Below are 21311 nucleotides of genomic sequence, written 5' to 3'. Positions count from 1 at the left end.
TCAATCATTATTATCTGTATTACCGGGACCCGACAATTCATTATAGCCGCAAATAGTTTTAAATTACTTTTTTTTCCTTTAGAAATGTCATTTTGTGCAGGGACTGTTATAAACATGGGAAATGTGCACTACTTTACAGGCATACTATAGACACCCCCCAGGTACAGAAATTAAAGAAATATTTTGCTTTTATTGTATCACTATAAGCATTATTAAAAGCATTGCTCCCGAAAAAAAAATTGTTTTTAAAACTTTTTTTGCATTGATACATGTCCCCTGGGGCAGGACCCCGGTCCCCAAACACTTTTTATGACAATAACTTGCATATTAACCTTTAAAATAAGCACTTTTGATTTTTCATGTTTGTGTCCCATAGACTTTAACAGTGTTCGAGTATTAGAACACTACTTTAGTTCTATGCAGGATATACTATATATTATTATATAATATACTATGTGAGGTGATATAGTAGGTTGAAAATTCACAGGGAGACAATAAACAGGGTTATAGTCAAGAATTCATTATTATAGTGTTTAAGTTCACAGAAAAACAAGAAAAAAAAAAAACAATGTAATGTAGTGACTACATGCTCAGTATTTAAAAGGGAAGTCCAGCCTGAGCTTTTTAGGCTGGGTTTCTCCTCTGGGTCACAGGAGTGCAATTCATTTTGCACTCCTGTGACCCATTTTCAGCGGAGATCGGTCTGAAGTCCGCTCTCCACTGATGTCACTGGCACTGCCATCAGTCGAGGCAGTGTATCATCCCAACTTCCCAAGTCTGGATCCACCAGCTGCCTTGAGTAATGGTAGTCCCAGCATCTCAGCGAGCCGCTGAGATGCTGCGACGGCCGCTCCCTGACCCTCCAAAGATCATCGCTACAATGAGCGTGGAGAAGCAGAGAGGAAGAATGCTGACTGACAGCAAGCAGCTCTCCTCTTGGGGATCTGTGAAAACCGAGCCATCGGCGATGTTCGGTTGCTCGGTTCCCAGTTCAGAGACAGCGAGGGACAGATACAGCATCAGTCTGATGCTGTATCCACATAGGTAAGTATGAATCACACATTAAAAAAAAAACATACTTCTCTTTAACCACTTAAGGACCGCCTCCTGCACATATACATTGGCAGAATGGCACGGCTGGGCACAAGCACGTACAGGTATGTCCTCTTTAAGTGCCCAGCCGTGGGTCGCGGGCGCACGCCCGTGATCCGGTCCGAAGCTCCGTGACCGTGACCGCGGGACCCGCAGACCCGATTACTGCTGGAGTCCCACGATCGGTCCCCGGAGCTGAAGAACGGGGAGAGCTGTGTGTAAACACAGCTTCCCTGTTCTTCACTGTGGCGCCGTCATTGATCGTGTGTTCCCTTTTATAGGGAAACACAATCAATGATGTCACACCTACAGCCACACACCCCTACAGTTAGAAACACAAATGAGGTCACACTTAAGCCCTTCAGCACCCCCTTGTGGTTAACTCCTAAACTGCAATTGTCATTTTCACAGTAAACAATGCATTTTTAATGCATTTTTTGCTGTGAAAATAACAATGGTCCCAAAAATGTGTCAAAATTGTCCGAAGTGTCTGCCATAATGTCGCAGTCATGAAAAAAAGTGCTGATCACCACCATTAGTAGTAAGATTTTTTTTTTATAAAAATGCAATAAAACTATCCCCTATTTTGTAAACGCTATACATTTTGCGCAAACCAATCGATAAACGCATATTGCGATTTTTTTTTTACCAAAAATAGGTAGAAGAATACGTATCGGCCTAAACTGAGGAAAAAAATGTTTTTTTATATATTTTTGGGGGATATTTATTATAGCAAAAAGTAAAAAATATTGAATTTTTTTCAAAATTGTTGCTCTATTTTTGTTTATAGCGCAACAAATAAAAACCGCAGAGGTGATCAAATACCACCAAAATAAAGCTCTATTTGTGGAAAAGAAAGGACGCCAATTTTGTTTGGGAGCCACGTAGCACGACCGCGCAATTGTCAGTTAAAACGATGCAGTGCCGAATCGCTGCCTAAAGGTTCGGGTCTTAAGTGGTTAAAGGACTTGTACTAAGCCACATTTTGAATAATCAGCAGCATCTAACTCTCCCTGAGAAAATGTTTTAATCTCTCCATAATTTGCTATTGGAGTGCAAAAAAAACACAGGGACAGATTCACGTAGCCCGGGCGCAGCGTAACGTAACCGATTTAGGTTACACCGCCGCAAATTTTCTGTCTAAGTGCTCGATCCACAAAGCACTTACCTGGAAATTAGCGGCGGTGTATCCTAAATCCGTCCGGCGCAAGGCGGGCCAATTCAAATGGGGCGGGTACCATTTAAATTAGGCGCGCTCCCGCGCCGGACGTACTGCGCATGCTCCCGACGCAAATTTCCTGACGTGCTTTGGCAAAATTACGACGCGCCGAAGTTTTGTGAATTGCGACGTAAAAAAAAATTCAAAAGCGACGCGGGAAAGACGGGTATACTTTTACATGGTGGAGTAATTTTCCACTTTGTAAAAGGTGCCCTATCTTTGCGACGGCAAACTAACACTTGCGGCGACGTAACGACAGGAAAAAGTTTCGTGGATCGCCGTAACTGCTAATTTGCATACCCGACACTGGTTTACGACGCGAACTCCCCCCAGCAGCGGCCGCGGTACTGCATCCTAAGATCCGACAGTGTAAAACTATTACACCTGTCGGATCTTAGGGATATCTATGCGTAACTGATTCTATGAATCAGTCGCATAGATAGAAACAGGGATACGACAGCATATCAGCAGATACGCCGTTGTATCCCTTTTGTGAATCTGGCCCACAGTCCCTATTGTAGACACTCTTTAGAATTCCATTGCACCTCCACACCACCAATTTCAATACCTGCGACAGATTAAATTACCTTACAAAACAGATTATAGTGCACACATGCAAAAATGACATTTATCCTGCAAGGCTAGTTAAAAACACCTGAACATATTCAAAAATACGGGGGTTTGGTCACACTATATAGTCATATAGTGCTAAGCCCACTTACTGCGACAAAGTACCCCGAATTAGTGGGTCCTACCCTAGTAATAGAATGAAAGAACCTGGGTCTCAACCATGGGAGATATACTCCTCTATGTGGGAGAACTGAAGGGTTTCTTCCTATACACTGGTGGCCACTAATGTGAGGTAATGAAGAGGGGGAGGGGTGCTCCAGCCAAGAGACCTGGTCAGGGTCTATACAAAATACAAAAAGATACAATTGGTGTGCCCACCAAGTATCTTTTTTTAGATTAAATTACCTGTCGGGAACAGAAACAGGATTTTAACATAGAAGGCAGCCAGCCCTGAGGTCAGAGTGCCCATACCATACTATCTTAGGCTCAGTGTTTGTGACTTCTCTTCTTGGCCACTGCACCCTTCACACAGACAGGCGCAGCAGCCAAAGTGTTTTGTTGTGGGGTGGGTAAAGCCTAATGGGGAACGCTGAGATTAGGTCCCCATCCTTAAAAAAGGATACCAATGGTTGGATTTCATAGGCACCCTTCAGTTCATACACAGTTAAGAAATGTGCCCAGCACCTTTTGTTGTTGATCTCAAGGAATGTGAAGCCTGATGGGGAAATCTGAGCTACTATTTACCCATCAGGTCAATCTGCTCTGTGATTCAAAGTCAGTTTTTTTTCTGGTGTGTCTATAACAGACAGAACTAAAGTATTGGAAGTCACATTCTCTTACTATAGAAGCCCAAGTGATCAACAATATAAACCAGGGGTGCATTAGAAGCATACTATGCATGAATACCATTGCAAATCAACATATTGATAGACAAACAATGGACTTTGCATGGATCAATAAATAAATAAGTCTTAACCTATTGAACTGTAAAATACTTTTCGTTGCCAAGTGTTTGATATTTTCATTAGAAAAAATACAGTGCTGTGCATATAAAACATTTATTACTAATAATGACCTCACAGCATGCCTAGATTTAACTCATAGTGGACTTTTGTTAGTTGCTGTGAAGGGAATATAATTAAATGTATCCGAGTAATGTTTTGTATTTATACGAATCAATATGGATATGAATAGATGTTATAATGCTACTTCTTTCCTGCTGAACTCCCATGAAATAAATACACTTTAAAATGGTTTCATTAGGAAAGTGCAGAAGATACATATTATGTACGATAACTAGGTCGAGAACACTGAATGTAATCGATTGATTCTTGGATTGTGAAAATTAATATCCACAGTTTCTTATCTCTTTCACTCTCCTTGTCCTATTAATTGTGTAAATTGTATTCTGCTTTAGGGGAAATTGATGTTATGATCATACATTGCAAGCTAAACTAATTTCACTAATCTGTTTTATGTGTATTGGACAATTTATCTGTTTGAGAACATTGCAAGCAATCATTGATAAGGAATTCTAATCTCAATTTTGCTGATAAATATACTTTCCTTTAAATTCTTTTAATCCAGAAGTTTGTAAGGCTCGTTTATAACTGTAATTAGTTGTGTTAAAAAAAACTCCCTGAACATACCTGCTTGGTGGCCCATTTCAAGAATTTCCCTGCCGAAGGACAGACAGCAGGTTTGTACCATTGTCACACAAGGCCCCTCCTTTTTGACCCCTCCCACTTTTAATAAGCCCAACCCCTTATATAATCTAACCACTCTGTCCCCTGTATTCCACTAGCTTCCACCCATAGGAGAAAAAATCAATGCAATGAAAAATTAAGAAATTTCTCCATTAGCTTTAAACAGCTTTACAATACCATGATCTAACATCATATGTGACAGAATCATCAAAAACTGCAAATACAAATGTCACTATAAAACATATCATACTCAAATTAACCACTTAAGCCCCAGACCATTTGGCTGGCCAAAGACCAGGCCACTTTAGTGATTCGGCACTGCATCGCTTTAACTGACAATTGCGCGGTTGCGCGACGTGGCTCCCAAACAAAATTGACATCCTTGTTACAAAGGCATCCCCCTGTTTTGTCTTTGCCGACCGCAATCGCGGGCCATCCGGGAACACTCGGGGCCACCCGGGACTCACGAGCACACTCATGAGGCGCTCGTACTGGGCAGCAAATTTAAAGGTACACTCATTTGCCTGTCAGTGCTATTGTGCCAACGTATATGTGTGTGAAGTGGTCGGCAAGTGGTTAAAGATTGTTTTTTAATATTTTAAAATCAAATTTAATTTAAAGTAATTGAAATGTAAATTACATCCAATTGGTTAGGAAACAAGTGGGGTTTCATAATACAAACAGAAATATGCAAAATACTGTAGCCCATAGCAACTAATCAATAAGCGCCTTTCATTCTTCTGGTATAAATTATGCATTAAATATTGTAGGTGCTCCTTTAAATGCCCATATATTCATTGGTAACAGTAATGTATGGTGGTGGGTGGTACATGTAGGAGAGGGGTGTGGTGTGTATGGTGGTGGGTGGTACATGTAGGAGAGTGGTGCAGAGTGTATGTCGGTGGATGTTACATGTAGGAGAGGGGTGCAGAGTATATGGTGGTGGGTGTTACATGTAGGAGAGGGGTTGCAGGGTGTATGGCGGTGGGTGTTACATGTAGGAGAGGGGGGCAGAGTGTATGGTGGTACATGTAGGAGAGGGGTGCAGAGTGTATGGCGGTGAGTGGTACATGTAGGAGAGGGGTACAGAGTGTATGGCGGTGGGTGGTACATCTAGGAGAAGGCTGCAGAGTGTATGGTGGTACATGTAGGAGAGGGGTGCAGAGTGTATGTCGGTGGGTGTTACATGTAGGAGAGGGGTGCAGAGTATATGGTGGTGGGTGTTACATGTAGGAGAGGGGTTGCAGGGTGTATGGCGGTGGGTGTTACATGTAGGAGAGGGGGGCAGAGTGTATGGTGGTACATGTAAGAGAGGGGTGCAGAGTGTATGGCGATGGGTGGTACATGTAGGAGAGGGGTGCAGAGTGTATGGTGGTGGGTGATACATCCAGGAGAAGGCTGCAGAGTGTATGGTGGTACATGTAGGAGAGGGGTGCAGAGTGTATGGCGGTGGGTGGTACATGTAGGAGAGGGGTGCAGAGTGTATGGCGGTGGGTGGTACATCTAGGAGAAGGCTGCAGAGTGTATGGTGGTACATGTAGGAGAGGGGTGCAGAGTGTATGGCAGTGGATGGTTCATGTAGGAGAGGGGTATGCAGTGTATGGCGGTGGATGTTACATGTAGGAGAAGAGTGCAGGGTGTATGGCGGTGGATGGTACATGTAGGAGAGGAGTGCAGTACCACCTTCTGAGCAACTGTTATACCACCTTGGTGGATCACTTTTCAGAGGGAGTATGTCAGGTCTGGAAAAGCTCTAAAAGAAATCGACAGGGGGTCACAACAGGGAAGTGTACAGGAGGTCAGCAGAGCACATTACATGGGGGGGGGGTGCAGAGCACATTATATGGGGCACAAGATAAAAGGCAGCTGCTGAACAGTGTAGAGTAAATTGTACATCCCATTGGAATGTAGCTGATCAGCTGTGCCTGTGTTGGGGGTGAGAGCAGATAATATATATTAGGCTGAGCATTTGAAGTACTTGGATCGGCAGAGAGATAGAATGATCTGATAAGAGGGGGAGTACAGGAGTGAAGGACTGCCGGGAGACTAACCCAGTACAATCAGTGGGATTGAGAAGATCAGAACATCGGAGCAGCTTTGCAGAGACAGAGGGGAGATATATGACAGGGAGAGCGAGTGGAGAAGAATCTGGAGGGAGGGGGGAGAGGGGTGAACACAACAAGTGGGGTTAGAGACTGAGCACAGCAGAGCCACGCTGCGAGAGAATGACAAGAGGAATGAACTCTCTCTCCCCCACACTCACCTTCAGGCTCTTGTTTACTGCGTTCAGGCTCAGCACTCTCAACTCCGTGCCCATCCGCCCAATCAGTGATCCGCTCCCTGCCTGACACAGGGTCCTGTCTCCACACTACACTCCAACATTGCTCCGCTCGGGCTGTGTGTTCCACCAAGCTGCTGATTTCACTTACGGTTATCCTTGGCACAGGGAAAACTGGAAGTGATGTCATAACTAGGATGCATAGCACCCAGCCAGATGTTGTTTGGCGTGATGGACTGCTCCACAAAGCAGGTTTAAAGACTGGAAAAGAAACGCCTTGTCTGCAATCTTGTGATTGCATTGACGTGGCACTTCCCATAGGGCACTGTGTCAGCATTTCTCCTTAGTCCACAGCACTGTTCCAAAACAATATCACTCCAAAATATGTATATAATATGTATATAAGTGATCAAATAATATTAATATAACTGATGTATAATTAAAGTGCAAGTATAATTAGTCCCATTTTTATAAATAGTCTATATTAAAGTGCTTCATAAAAATGCTTCTTAAAAACCATCTCCACATGCTCTGAATAAATAGCACCTCTTGATATTGCACCCCAACCATCGTTTGGTCTGTGGATTCAGATGCTTCTCACTTGGTTATGCACTAAACTGCACCACTATAGTAGACAGTATTGTATACACTATTGTAATCAGCATGACCGCAGCGGAAATTGTTACTGACACACATGAAAAAGGTAGGGGGTAGAATGTGAGCCGATCACTGTACCTCAGTTGTAATTAATTAATTAATTAATTTTAAAAATGTTCTTTTGTATCATAATGCATAATAATGCCAAAAAACGCTTGATTTGTATGCCTTGGGTGTGTTTAATTGAAGTATATAATCTTGTGTACCCCGGTATCTAACTGGCAGGGGAGGAGAAGCTGCAGACGCACTGTGCTTTTGCTGCTCAGTGTGTTTAGCCACAAAAAGACTTCTAAACAGATACAGCCAGAGTTGTTTCTGCCTACACCCACTAGAGGGCACCCGTGGGGCACAAGAGTACAAGAGACTTTGATGAAAAATTGTGGTGGAATTTAGGGAAGTGTAGTTTGCAGAAAAATACTGAATTATACTACAGGCTGGCTGAAAAAAACACAATTCCCAAGCCAGAAACATTAAAGGGGAGGGACTAAAATGATTTTCCCAAGTTAAAGGAGGACACAATCCCTTTTTCTGCAGAAATACAAGTGCTACACAGACCAGGACCTACCAGTTTGCAGTGAGGGCAGTAAGCAGGACATCTTTGTCTGGAAGCAGGGGATGCAGAGAAGACTCTTTGACCTGGACTGCGGGGCACCTACTGTGCAGTAAAGAGCCACATTAGAATGCATCTAGAAACAAAGAGAGAAGCCTTTTGTGCCTGGTGCTGGGAAAGACATTGTCTGCCTATATAGGACTGGTGAGTAGCCACTGGCCAACCATACACTGCAACCTAACAGAGGGACAGATTTGACTGCTAGGAACATTTGACTTTTGCATGCACCAACTCTTACAGGGACACTATAAAGAGCACTCCAACTAAAGGTTTGGGGCCCCAACAAGCTGGCCGGCAGAAGGTTTAATACATGTGGACTACTGACTTTTGCTGCAGTAACTACCTGTAGATACTCTCCACCCCCTTAGCTAGGCCACTCTGTGTAGGTCAAATAAAGAGGTAGGGCCCTTTCACACGTACGGACAAACGGTCCGTTTTTTACAAGTCTGTTTGCAGACTTGTAATGTATCCCGATGGGATTGTGGATGATTCACCGCCTCCGCAAAGATCCGCTTTTTCAGACGGAAGAAAACCCTATTTTTCTTCCGTCTGGCGGAACGGTCCGTATTCATCCAATTCCCCATAGGGGAGAGCGGAGGAAAGACAGGGCGGTCTCTACACAATGTGCGGGGACCACCCTGTCCGCCGACAGCTCAGCGGGGATTTACGGATGATCCCCGCTGAGCCAACGGACACACACGGGGCGGATCAATACGGATCCACTCCGTGTGAAAGGACCCGTAGATTGTTAAGTGTTCATTGCTTGCAGCTTGATGATTATCTCATGTAATTACTACAATATTTCTGTGTGCTAATGTTTAATTGTTAATTGCTGTGTTCAATTTTTTGACAGTGAGCAATATCTTTGACAGGTACATTTGCTTTGAGTGTGGTATTAATGATTTTTTTATCTGACAATTAAGTTTATCTGCTTTCTGACCGCCTCACATAAGAGTATGGCAGCACAGCGACTCTCTTTGTACATGATTTAGCACTTCTGGGTAGGGGGTGTACGTTCAGCCACCACTCCGGCTCTGCTGTGATTAGTCACAGCACCTGCTGATCAGCAAAGAGGATGACAGAACAGAGCTCTGTAAATGTAAACAATATAGAGCTCTGTCCTGTCAGCGGGGATGTGCTGGTTTTTGTTTTCCTGCAAAATAGGGAATAAAAATTGACACGTCACTTAAGTCAAAGCACCTCACAATGAATGCACCAAGCACTGTTAGGCACCCAGTTATTCCTTTGATCACTCTAGATGTTAACCCCTTCCCAGTACATTGACAATGCATACTTTTAGCACTGATCACTGTATTTGTGTCACTGGTTTTTACAAAGTGTCAAAAATGTCAGTTAGTGTCAAATTGGTCGCCATACTATAACAGTCCCGCTATAAGTTGCTGATCACTACCATTACTATATAACACAACAAAAAAATTCCAGTATGTAAACCATAGTGTGTTGATGCTTTAACTTTGTGCAAAACCGATCAATATGCACTTATAGGGATTTTTACCAAAAATATGTAGCAGAATATATATTGGCCTAAATTTATGAAGAAATTTGCTTTAAAAAAAAATAATATATAATAATATAATATAATATAATAATATAAAGTACGGGATGTGTTAAATAGCGGAAAGTAAAAAAAATATATATTTTTTGCAACATTTTCTTTTTTTCCTGTTTATAGCACAAAACATAAAAAAACCCAGTGGTTATCAAATACCACTAAAAGGAAGCTCTATTTGTGTGTAAAAAAAAATGATATACATATAGTTTTGGTACAGTGTTGCATGACCGTTGTCAGTTTGTCAATGTGCCAAAAAGCAAAAAGTGGCCTAGCCATGGGGGGGGGGGTGCATCTTCTGGGTAGCAAGTTAACCCCTATTCTTACATTAGAGGTGTTCATATACAACGGGTATTGAAAAGGATCACCCACCTTTAAAATAATCACATTTTGTTGCTTTACAGCCTGAAATGAAGGCAGACACAGTTTTTGTTTTATCCAGCTGTACTTACTTACAGATATAACACCAACATACCTGGAAAAAAATATTCAAAAACAGGATCACTAAGTTGGAAAAAGGATCGCCCCCCTCCTAAAAATGACTTCTAAACATAATCAGATGTAGCTAATCACCTTCTAAATGGCAGACAAAGCCATTTGACTTTCAGCGGTGATCAGCGGTGATCAGCTTTGGTCACTTAGATTAGCTCAGCATGAAATTAACTTTCCTGGAGCATTTCAGTCCCTTGTAGTGCAGCTGAAGCAAACAATCAACTATATTATAAAGTGTCCTTTGCGCTACTGTGAGCAAATAGATGATATATAACAAACAATAGTGTAAATGCCGCAAAACCTAGTAGTGTTTACAATACACACAAGTGAAATAATGTTAAAAAGAGGGTTTTGCGCAAAAACTGAACAGTAACAGATAAAAAGTGATGGTGATGGGTGATAATCAATTAAAAATCATAAACATGTTGATCAATAAAGTAAGAATAAAACTAAATAGATAGTGGTAAGTGTCCAGTGTATAATATTGCAGTGAAACTGCCAAAGGAGAGAACAGAGATGGGGCTGAATGTCCACTGTAAGGCCCCATACACACGATAGAATCCATCCGCTGAAAAATCCCAGCGAATGGGTTTCAGCGGATAGATCCTATGGTGTGTACACTCCAGCGGATCTGTTTCCGCGGATATTTATCCCCTGGGATGGATTTCCAGCGGATAAATATTTGATGACATGCTATCAAATCTATCCGCTGGAATCCATCCCAACGGATGGATCCGCTGGTCTGTACAGACTCACCGGATCCATCCGTCCGAAGGGATCCCCCGCATGCGTCGTAATGATTTGACGCATGCGTGGAATTCCTTATATGACAGCGTCGCGCACGTCATAATCGCGGCGACGGCGCGACACGTCATCGCCAGAGGATTTTGGCGCGGATTTCGATTCGATGGTGAGTACACTCCATCGCATGGAAATCCGCGAAAATCCTCGAGAGGATTTATCCGCGGATACGGTCCGCTGGACCGTATCCGCGGATAAATCCTCTCGTGTGTATGGGGCCTTAGAGATGTATGTAGATGGCAATGAAAGATTTGATCACATCCGTATAAGGGCTCCCAGAACTCTCACCTCAATACCAAGTGTCAAAAGCATCCAAGGTCTCCTTGCATCATCCACCTGCTCGCAAGCCAAAGACCTTCCCACCTGTCACACTTCACTGGTGCTTCTCCAACCTCTCCAGCTGTCTATAGCCTTCCCTCTATAGTGCTAGTTTGTTCAGTGCACACCTCCAATAATAAAAATGAGTGCAATAATAGAAACAGCCAGCGGCATCCTCAGCGCCTGCTTACGTCACTCCAGGTGTACGTCTGTCCACTGCCAATCCCTACGCGTTACGTCACAGTCACGTGTCTTCATTTGGGGCTTGGAGAAGCACCAGTGAAGTGTGACAGGTGGGAAGGTCTTTGGCTGCGAGGAGGTGGATGATACAAGGAGACCTTGGATGCTTTTGACACTTGGTATTGAGGTGAGAGTTCTGGAAACCCTTATACGGATGTGATCAAATCTTTCATTGCCATCTACATACATCTCTTACAGTGGACATTCAGCCCCATCTCTGTTCTCTCCTTTGGCAGTTTCACTGCAATATTATACACTGGACACTTACCACTATCTATTTAGTTTTATTCTTACTTTATTGTTCAACATGTTTATGATTTTTGATTGATTATCACCCATCACCGTCACTTTTTATCTGTTCCTGTTCAGTTTTTGCGCAAAACCCTCTTTTTAACAAACACTCAACTATGGGTGGCAAGGCATTGTCAAAATATCCCTAGGATAAAATAGTGTACAGGCACAAGTCAGAAGAAAAAAAGGCTTTATCAATGCCTAGAAACACTGTGAAATCTATTTTTAAGAAGTGGAAGGAATTTGGTACAACACAGACCCTCCCTGGATCAGGACGTCGCTCCAAACTGGATAAAAGAGCCAGGAGGAAACTGGTCAGGGAGGCTACCAAGAGGCCTACAGCAACTCTGAAGCAGTCACAGGAAATTATGACAGAGAGTGGTCATTGTGTGCACGTGACTACAATATTACAAATGTGGCTCTTATGAGAGGGTTACAAGAAAAAAATCCACTCTTCAAGAAAGACCACATGCAGTTACGACTGAGCTTTTCCAAAACACACCTTGAAGTAAGTGGGCAGAACACCCCCCACTTTTGCACCAGAACTCCTGAACTGGGAAAAAAATTAGGAGACCCAAGCCGCAAACTCTATTAAAGTATATGAGACCCAAACATTAAAAATCAAGAGTCCCCATTTTGAAGGCTTATATGCAAGTTATTGGACATAAAAAGGGTATGGGGTCCAGGTACTGCTTTAAGTGAAACAGTGAAACTGTGAAACTTCTTTAAGTGAAGCAATGTTCAGGCTGACCACATGAAAAAAGATATTATGCTCCAATGAGTCTAAAATTCAATTATTTGGTCTCAACACCAAACGGTATGTTTAGCAGAAATCTAATATGGCTCACCATCCAAATAACACTGTTCCTACACTAAAGCATGGAGGTGGTAATGTGGTAATATTCTGTTATGGGGGTGTTTCTCTGCAGCAGAGACTTGAGCTCTTGTCAGGATAGAAGGAAAAATGGATGGGGTAAAAGCAATGTGTTAGAACATCATGAGGACGGATACTGGCATATTCCCAAAGTATGTGCATAGACTTGAATGAAAATCAATGGCAAAAAATAAAAACCCGGCGGTGATTAACCTCCCTGGCGGTTTGATTATTTCAGATTTTAGGTGCTGAAAGCGGTACCATTATTTTGCAAGGAAATCTGGCGTTTTACATTGTAGGCCTGTAAATCTTAGGAATAACTCACTTAAATCTGTCCAATCAAGAGTCTAGTAGACATCTCGGGTATGATAAAGTTTGAAAAACAAAATCATAAATTATAATATAATAAATAAGTATAAATAATTATAACAAATAATAATATAATTATAATAAAAATTATTCAATAATGTAATCAAATCAAAAACACTGAAATTTGCTCAGTTGCAGAATTGTCGCTGTCATTACTTTTATTTTTTTATGACAAATTTCCCCACAAATCACTATCGCTCAATTCTGCAAGTGATTATAATTTATATATCGCTGTTTTCTAGCTGGTCTAAAACACCTTTTGACATAAAGGTACAGTTTTTGGTTGCTATGGACAATCTACAGTTTGCAAGCAGAAATAAACAGTTTTTATTATACAAAAGTACATGCAGGACACTACTATAGGGAGAAAAAACTGTGCTTGTCAAAAACGTTCTAAATATATATGCGTCAAGGCAGCAGAAGAAATGTGATAAGCATATAAAGTCCAATATAAAAGTAAACTGGCGCAGTTTACTTTTATACATGCAGGACACTGGCAGACGACTAGGGACAAAGGGGGTGTGTATTTTTTACATACAGTACAGTAATCTGTAAGATTACAGTATACTGTATGTATTGTGTTTATTTACTTTTTGGAATTTGGCGCCGTTCTCCGCCCCGTGCGTCGCAACGTCGCAGGGAACAGAGCTCGGCGGCACACAGGCACTGTGTGAATCGAGCAAAGAGACAGCACGATCACACAGCGGAGAGGCATCACAGGATCCAGGGACAAGGTAAGTAAACCATGCCTGTGGATGCTGCGAGGCGATCACAAGTCTGGCTCTGGGGTTACCGCTCTTGGTTCTGAAATTCCACCCCGAGCCAGACTCGGAAATACTGCCAGGGGGGTTAAATACCACCAAAATAAAGCTCTATTTGTGTGAAAAACAGGATAAAAAATTCATATGGTTACAGTGTTGCATGACTGAGTAATTAGTTAGGAAGGGGTTTAAGTGCCCAGTGGTCAAGTGGTTAAATCTTTGAGACCAGGCAAGGACCCAATTTTGACACATATTTGGCCTCATGCACACGTTATAAAAACGGAAGTAGCTTTAGCTGTAGAATCCGGTGTTAAAAGTTTTTCAGCGTTTTGACGTGTTTTTTTGCATTAATGTTTTTTCCTGTTTGTGTTTTTTAGCTTTTTTCTTTAGCAAAACTATACTCCCACAAAAGCTTATGGCTCAAAAACACTTGTAAATGCCAAATAGCCATGTTTTTTAGCTTTTTTCTGCGTTTTTCAGAATTAGAGTGTTTTTACAGCCGAAAAGCTCCTCTTCAAATCCACTAGTTCTGAGGAGATTTTCCAGTCATGAAACACCCCTTCCAAAAACTACTGATAAAAGCCTATTTGTGCATGGGCACATAGGATAACATGCTGGGAAGTTTACTGGCTGTAGAAAAAAATGCCTGAAGCTAAAAACAGCAGCTGTAAAAATGTCTAGTGTGCATGAGGCCTTTAACAGGGGAAATAAAGTGCAGATAAAAAGACATCCAGAATTTATTCTCCATATGTGAATCTTCTTAATGTATGTTTTTAAATAACTGAGATTGATTTCCTTGCAGTGAATGTTTGTTAAATTAACCATTTTATAAATGGGTTATTAAGATTTTTTCCTGGTAAAAAGAGCCCTAGACTGGATGTGACAACATCATAAAAAAAATCAACATTTTCCTGCAGTCGGCTACTTCTGTTTTTTACATAGTGCTGATGGTGAACAAACTGTTATGATATTTATAACATGAATGCAATTTAGAATCCATGTAACTATTATTAGTACATTTATAAAATGTTTCTAAGTAAATCCTTCTTCATGGATATTAGGAATAAAAAAATAACTCTGAAAACAAAAAGCTATAAACTAGGTTGGAAAACTGCTAGTCTTGCACTATACATTTATTTCTGGGTCCAGCTGTTACAAAAGCATTAATCATGAGAGAATTATTTTGAGAAAAATAACTTTAGGCATAAGATGGTATCTTGCTTTTTTTTCTTGTGTGTGGTACAAACATTTGTTTCTTGTTATTTGAAAATAAATGACTACATGGTTTCGAAGATAAATGTTACAATGCTGGCCACAAGTATTTTTATACACAAGATGCTTTAAGCAAATGAATAATTGTTTTTTTTAGAGAAATATGGGCCTGATTCTCAAAAGAGATACGCAGACTTAACTGCTGTTCAGCCTGCGTATCCCTGTGCCTAACTTTGAAAACGATTCTCAAAAGGCTTTTTCCAAAGTTAGGCAGAAAATCTGACATGTGTAAGACACTTACACGGTCAGATTTTAGGATGCAGTACCGCATCCGCCACTGGGGGCATTTCTCATTGAAATGCAGCTTTGCGTATGCAAATGAGGACTTAAGCAGATTTTCAAAGCATTTCAGCACTGTGATTTCTGCGTAAGTTCCGAATTTGCCTGCGCAAAACTAGGGCTGGTTTTATAATGTGGAAAGTTAGTCACACATTGTAAAGGCCCGTTCCAGCGACGGCATTTGGTATGCATTCCTGAGGGAGAACTCCACGGCAATTTTTAAATTTAAAACCGGCATGGGTTCCCCCCCAGGAGCATACCAGGCCCTTAGCTCTGGTATGGGTTGTAAGGAGACCCCCCCACGCCGAAAAATTGACGTAGGGGGTCCCCCTACAATCCATACCAGACCCGTATCCAAAGCACGCTACCGGCCGGTCAGGAATGGGAGTGGGGACGAGCGAGCGTCCCCCCCCCTCCTGAGCCGTGCCAGGCCGCATGCCCTCAACATGGGGGGGTTGGGTGCTCTGGGGCAGGGGGGCGCACTGCGGGCCCCCCCCACCCCAGAGCACCCTGTCCCCATGTCGATGAGGACAGGACCTCTTCCCGACAACCCTTGCCATTGGTTGTCGGGGTCTGCGGGCGGGGGCTTATCGGAATCTGGGAGTCCCCTTTAATAAGGGGGCCCCCAGATACCGGCCCCCCACCCTAAGTGAATGGATATGGGGTACATCGTACCCCTATCCATTCACCTGGAGGCAAAAAGTAAAAGTTAGTAAACACACAACACAAGGCTTTTTAAAATAATTTATTATTCTGCTCCGGATGCCCCCCCTGTCTTCGTTATTAGCTCAATTACCAGGGGGGGCTTCTTCTTCCACTCTCCGGGGGTCTTCTCCGCTCTCCGGGGGGGGTTTCTTCTTCCGCTCTCCGGGGGGGGCTTCTCCGGACTCCGGGGGGCTTCTTCCATCTTCTCCCCTCTTCCGCTGTTGACTCGGCGAACCCCGGTTCTTCTGCAGCTCTCCGGTGCCTTCTTCTTCAGCGCTGGCTGCCTGCTATGTTTGTGTGTTAGCTAAATTAGTAACAGGCAGCCGGCGCGGTCTTCTGTGACGTCAGGGTCTTCTGTTCTTCTCTCTTCCGATGTTGACTCGTCGCCTGTTGTCGCTGTAATGATGGAAGCGCGCCTTGCATCCCATTTATATAGGCATCACCGTCCCATCATGCTCCGGCAGGTACCCACGTGGTGGGTGCCTACCCACGTGCACCCACCACGTGGGTACCTACCGGAGCATGATGGGACGGTGATGCCTATATAAATGTGATGCAAGGCGCGCTTCCATCATTACAGCGACAACAGGCGACGAGTCAACATCGGAAGAGGGGAGAAGAACAGAAGACCCTGACGTCACAGAAGACCGCGCCGGCTGCCTGTTACTAATTGAGCTAACACACAAACATAGCAGGCAGCCAGCGCTGAAGAAGAAGGCACCGGAGAGCTGCAGAAGAACCGGGGTTCGCCGAGTCAACAGCGGAAGAGGGGAGAAGATGGAAGAAGCCCCCCGGAGTCCGGAGAAGCCCCCCCGGAGAGCGGAAGAAGAAACCCCCCCCCGGAGAGCGGAGAAGACCCCCGGAGAGTGGAAGAAGAAGCCCCCCCTGGTAATTGAGCTAATAACGAAGACAGTGGGGGCATCCGGAGCAGAATAATAAATTATTTTAAAAAGCCTTGTGTTGTGTGTTTACTAACTTTTACTTTTTGCCTCCAGGTGAATGGATAGGGGTACGATGTACCCCATATCCATTCACTTAGGGTGGGGGGCCGGTATCTGGGGGCCCCCTTATTAAAGGGGACTCCCAGATTCCGATAAGCCCCCGCCCGCAGACCCCGACAACCAATGGCAAGGGTTGTCGGGAAGAGGTCCTGTCCTCATCGACATGGGGACAGGGTGCTCTGGGGTGGGGGGGCCCGCAGTGCGCCCCCCTGCCCCAGAGCACCCAACCCCCCCATGTTGAGGGCATGCGGCCTGGCACGGATCAGGAGGGGGGGGACGCTCGCTCGTCCCCACTCCCATTCCTGACCGGCCGGGTAGCGTGCTTTGGATACAGGTCTGGTATGGATTGTAGGGGGACCCCCTACGTCAATTTTTCGGCGTGGGGGGGTCTCCTTACAACCCATACCAGACCTAAAGGCCTGGTATGCTCCTGGGGGGGGAACCCATGCCGTTTTTTTCTTTGAAAATTGGCATGGAGTTCTCCCTCTCAGGAATGCATGCTGAGCGACGCTGTCATTTTTTTTTATAATTATTTGTTTTCCCGGCGCGTCTTTTTTTTCACCCGTCGCAACTTTAGTGTCCCGTCGAAATTCTCAAAGCCGCCCGGCGTTAATTACGTTCGCGCGCTGCACGTCGGGAAAATTACGTCACACGCATGCGCAGTACGGCCGGCGCGGGAGCGCGCCTCATTTAAATTTAAAACGCCCCCAGGAGAGGAGGACCGCCTTACGACGGCGGCACTTAAGTTACACGGCCTGAAATTTCTACCTAAGTGCTTTGACGGTCGGGCACTTAGGTAGAAATTTTAAGTCAGTGTAACTTAACTGCTGAAATTTAAGTTACGCAGACTTTTTGAGAATTTGGCCCTATATTTTTTGTTATTTAATACTACTCAGGGTAAGAATGGACATAGAAAGTATAAAGTATCAAAGTCATTTTTAAGAATTGTTAGGGCTACTTTTCAATGTCCAAAATGCTGTCCAAATGAATTCCTTTAACCGTGGGTGAAATTTTATGGGTTCAAAGCATACCTTCACTTTTGTTGAGAAAAAACATTCTCCTCTGGGTGATCTATGTACAGGTGAAACTTGAAAAATTAGAACATCATGCAAAAGTTCATTTATTTCACTAATGCAACTTAAAAGGTGAAACTAATATACCTGTACTGTATGAGATAGACTCATTACATGCAAAGCAAGATAGTTCAAGATGTGATTTGTCATAATTGTTATGATTATGGCTTACAGTTTATGAAAACCCCAAATCCACAATCTCAGAAAATTTGAATATTACATGCAATCAATAAAACAAGGATTGTACATAGAACAATACCGGACCTCTGAAAAGTATAAGCATGCATATGTACTCAGTACTTGATTTGGGCCCTTTTGCAGCAATTACTGCCTCAATGCGGTGTTGCATGGAAGCTATCAGCCTGTGGCACTGCTGAGGTGTTATGGAAGACCAGGATGCTTCAATAGCGACCTTCAGCTCTTCTGCATTGTTTGGTCTCATGTCTCTCATCTTTCTCTTGGCACTGCCCCATAGATTCTCTATGGGGTCAGGTCAGGCGAGTTTGCTTGCCAATCAAGCACAGTAATCCCATGGTCATTGAACCTGGTGTTTGTGCTTTTGGCTATTGGGGCAGGTGCCAAGTCCTGCTGGGAAATGTCAGCATTCCCATAGATCTCGTCTGCAGAAAGAAAGCACAAAGAGCTCCAAAATCTCCGGGTAGACGGCTGCATTGACCCTGGACTTAATAAAGCACAGTGGACCAAAACCAGCACAGACTGTGGAAACTTCACACTGGACTCCACGCATCTTGCAGCGTGTGCCTCTCCATTCTTCCTCCATACTCTGGATCCTTGGTTTCCAAATGAGATGCACAATTTTCTCTCAGCAGAAAAGAGTACTTTGGACCACTGAGCAAAAGACCAGGTCTGTTTTTCTTTAGCCCAGTTAAGACGCTTCTGACCTTTGTTGTTCAGGAGTGGCTTGACAAGAGGAATATGACATTTGAAGCCCATGTCCAGGATCCGTCTGTGTGTGGTGGCTCTTGATGCACTGACTCCAGCCTCAGTCCACTCCTTGTGAAAGTCCCCAACACTTTTGGATGGCCTTTTCCTGACAATACTCTCTAGGCTGCGGTCATCCCTGCTACCTGTGCACCTTTTTCTTCAACACTTTTCCCTTCCACATAACTTTCTTTTAATTTGCTTTGATACAGCACTTTGGGAACATCCAACTTCTTTTGCAATTACCTTTTGAGGCTTTCCAATGATGGTTTTCTGCACAACTGTAAGGTCAACAGTCTTTCCCATAATTGTGATTCCTACTGAACCAGACTGAGAAACCATTCAAAGGATCAGGAACCCTTTGCAGGTGTTATGACTTAGCTGATTAGATGATTAGAGTGGGACACTTTGAGCCTAAAATATTGCACCTTTTCACAATATTCAAATTTTCTGAGATTGTGGATTTGGGGTTTTCATCAGCCGTAAGCCATAATCATCACAATTATGACAATTATGACAAATCAAGGCTTGAACTATCTTACTTTGCATGTAATGAGTCTATCTCATATATTAGTTTCACATTTTAATTTGCATTAGTGAAATAAATGAACTTATGCACAATATTAAATTTTTTTTGAGTTTCACCTGTACATTGCAGGGGTTTTAACAAACTTTGTTGCAAATTCCTAAGTTTTGTTATCCTGAAGAAATTTCCTCTTTGCCCCTGTGCTCAGTGAGTCTAATTGGAGTGATTTCATAATTATCAACCAGATACTGCAGCTGCTGGGCACTAATGAGGAAAGCTGCGGGGCCTGCATCCCTTTAGATGTGTTCCTATTGGCAATAGCTCACCAAAAATGATATATTTGTTGCAGGTGATGCCTGAAATCTGACTTGCAGATTAGTTCAGCCTGCTGTGAAAATCAGTGGGCCAATTAAACAAGCAGGAAATCTTGGGCCAGATTCACAGAAGAAATACGCCGGAGTATCTACTGATACTCCGGCGTATTTTCAAATTTGCGGCGTCGTATCTTAATTTGTGATTCACAAACAAGATACAACGGCATTTGGCTAAGATCCGACAGGCTTACGGCTTCGTACGCCTTCGGATCTTAGGCTGCAATACTACGGCCGCCGCTGGGTGGAGCTCGCATAGTTTTCCAGCGTCGGGTATGCAAATTAGCTTTTACGGCGATCCACGAAGGTACTCGCGTGCGTTAAGTCGTCGCAAGTTGTTTTTTCCCGTCGCAAAGTTATGGCTGCTTTTTCATGCCTTAACTTTAGACCAGCCATGTTAAAGTATGGCCGTCGTTCCCACGTCAAATTTAAAAAAAAAATGTCGGCGTACGTTACGCATGTCGCCATTCACAAACACGTCGGGGCGCCGGTAATTTCGCGCAAAGCACGGCGGGAAATTTCCAAACGGAGCATGCGCAGAACGTTCGGCGCGGGAGCGCGCCTAATTTAAATGGTACACGCCTCATTTGAATTAGGCGGGCTTGCGCTGGACATCTTTACGATACACCGCCATAAGTTTACACGCAAGTGCTTGGTGAATCAGGCACTTGCGCTGAAAACTTGCGACGGTGTAACGTAAAGACGATACGTTACGCGTCGCAGTTTTTGCTGAAGCTGGCCCTATGTTTCTGGTACAGAACACCTCCAGGTTGCCATATTGCATTTTCAGAAAATTACAGCAGCTACAGATTGAAAAGCAAATGTATTTTTTTTAATAACATTCAATTACAATATGACTTGTGTCACCCTTGTATATACTATATATTTTTTTCTTTATTTGCATTTTTTTCCCCCCAGAATGTGAGGTTACCCTGTAAGCACCTACCAGCTTTAGAACATTTGTTTCCTTTTGTTTTGCCTCAAGAGTCCCTTTACCACCCTTACTACAATGAACATTAAATTTTCTTACCTTTATGCCAATAGTGGCCTTACACTATAAATCTTTATATATGTATTTATTTTAATGAAATAATATGCGTAAAAATGTACTGCAGTTAATAATGTGATGTTAGGCACCTTTTGAAAACATGGGATTTGTGTATTGCCACTGAGATTTAAATTTTGTAAAGGTCAAAAAAGAAGTATGGGTTACAGTCTAAAACTGAAGAATAAAATAATTCCTTCATATTATCAATAGCTAGTTGACACCTGTTGATACATTCAATTACACTCA

The sequence above is a fragment of the Rana temporaria genome, chromosome 1, assembly GCF_905171775.1.
Source record: "Rana temporaria chromosome 1, aRanTem1.1, whole genome shotgun sequence".
NCBI lineage: Eukaryota > Metazoa > Chordata > Amphibia > Anura > Ranidae > Rana > Rana temporaria.
Note: the sequence above shows the minus strand (reverse complement) of the source record.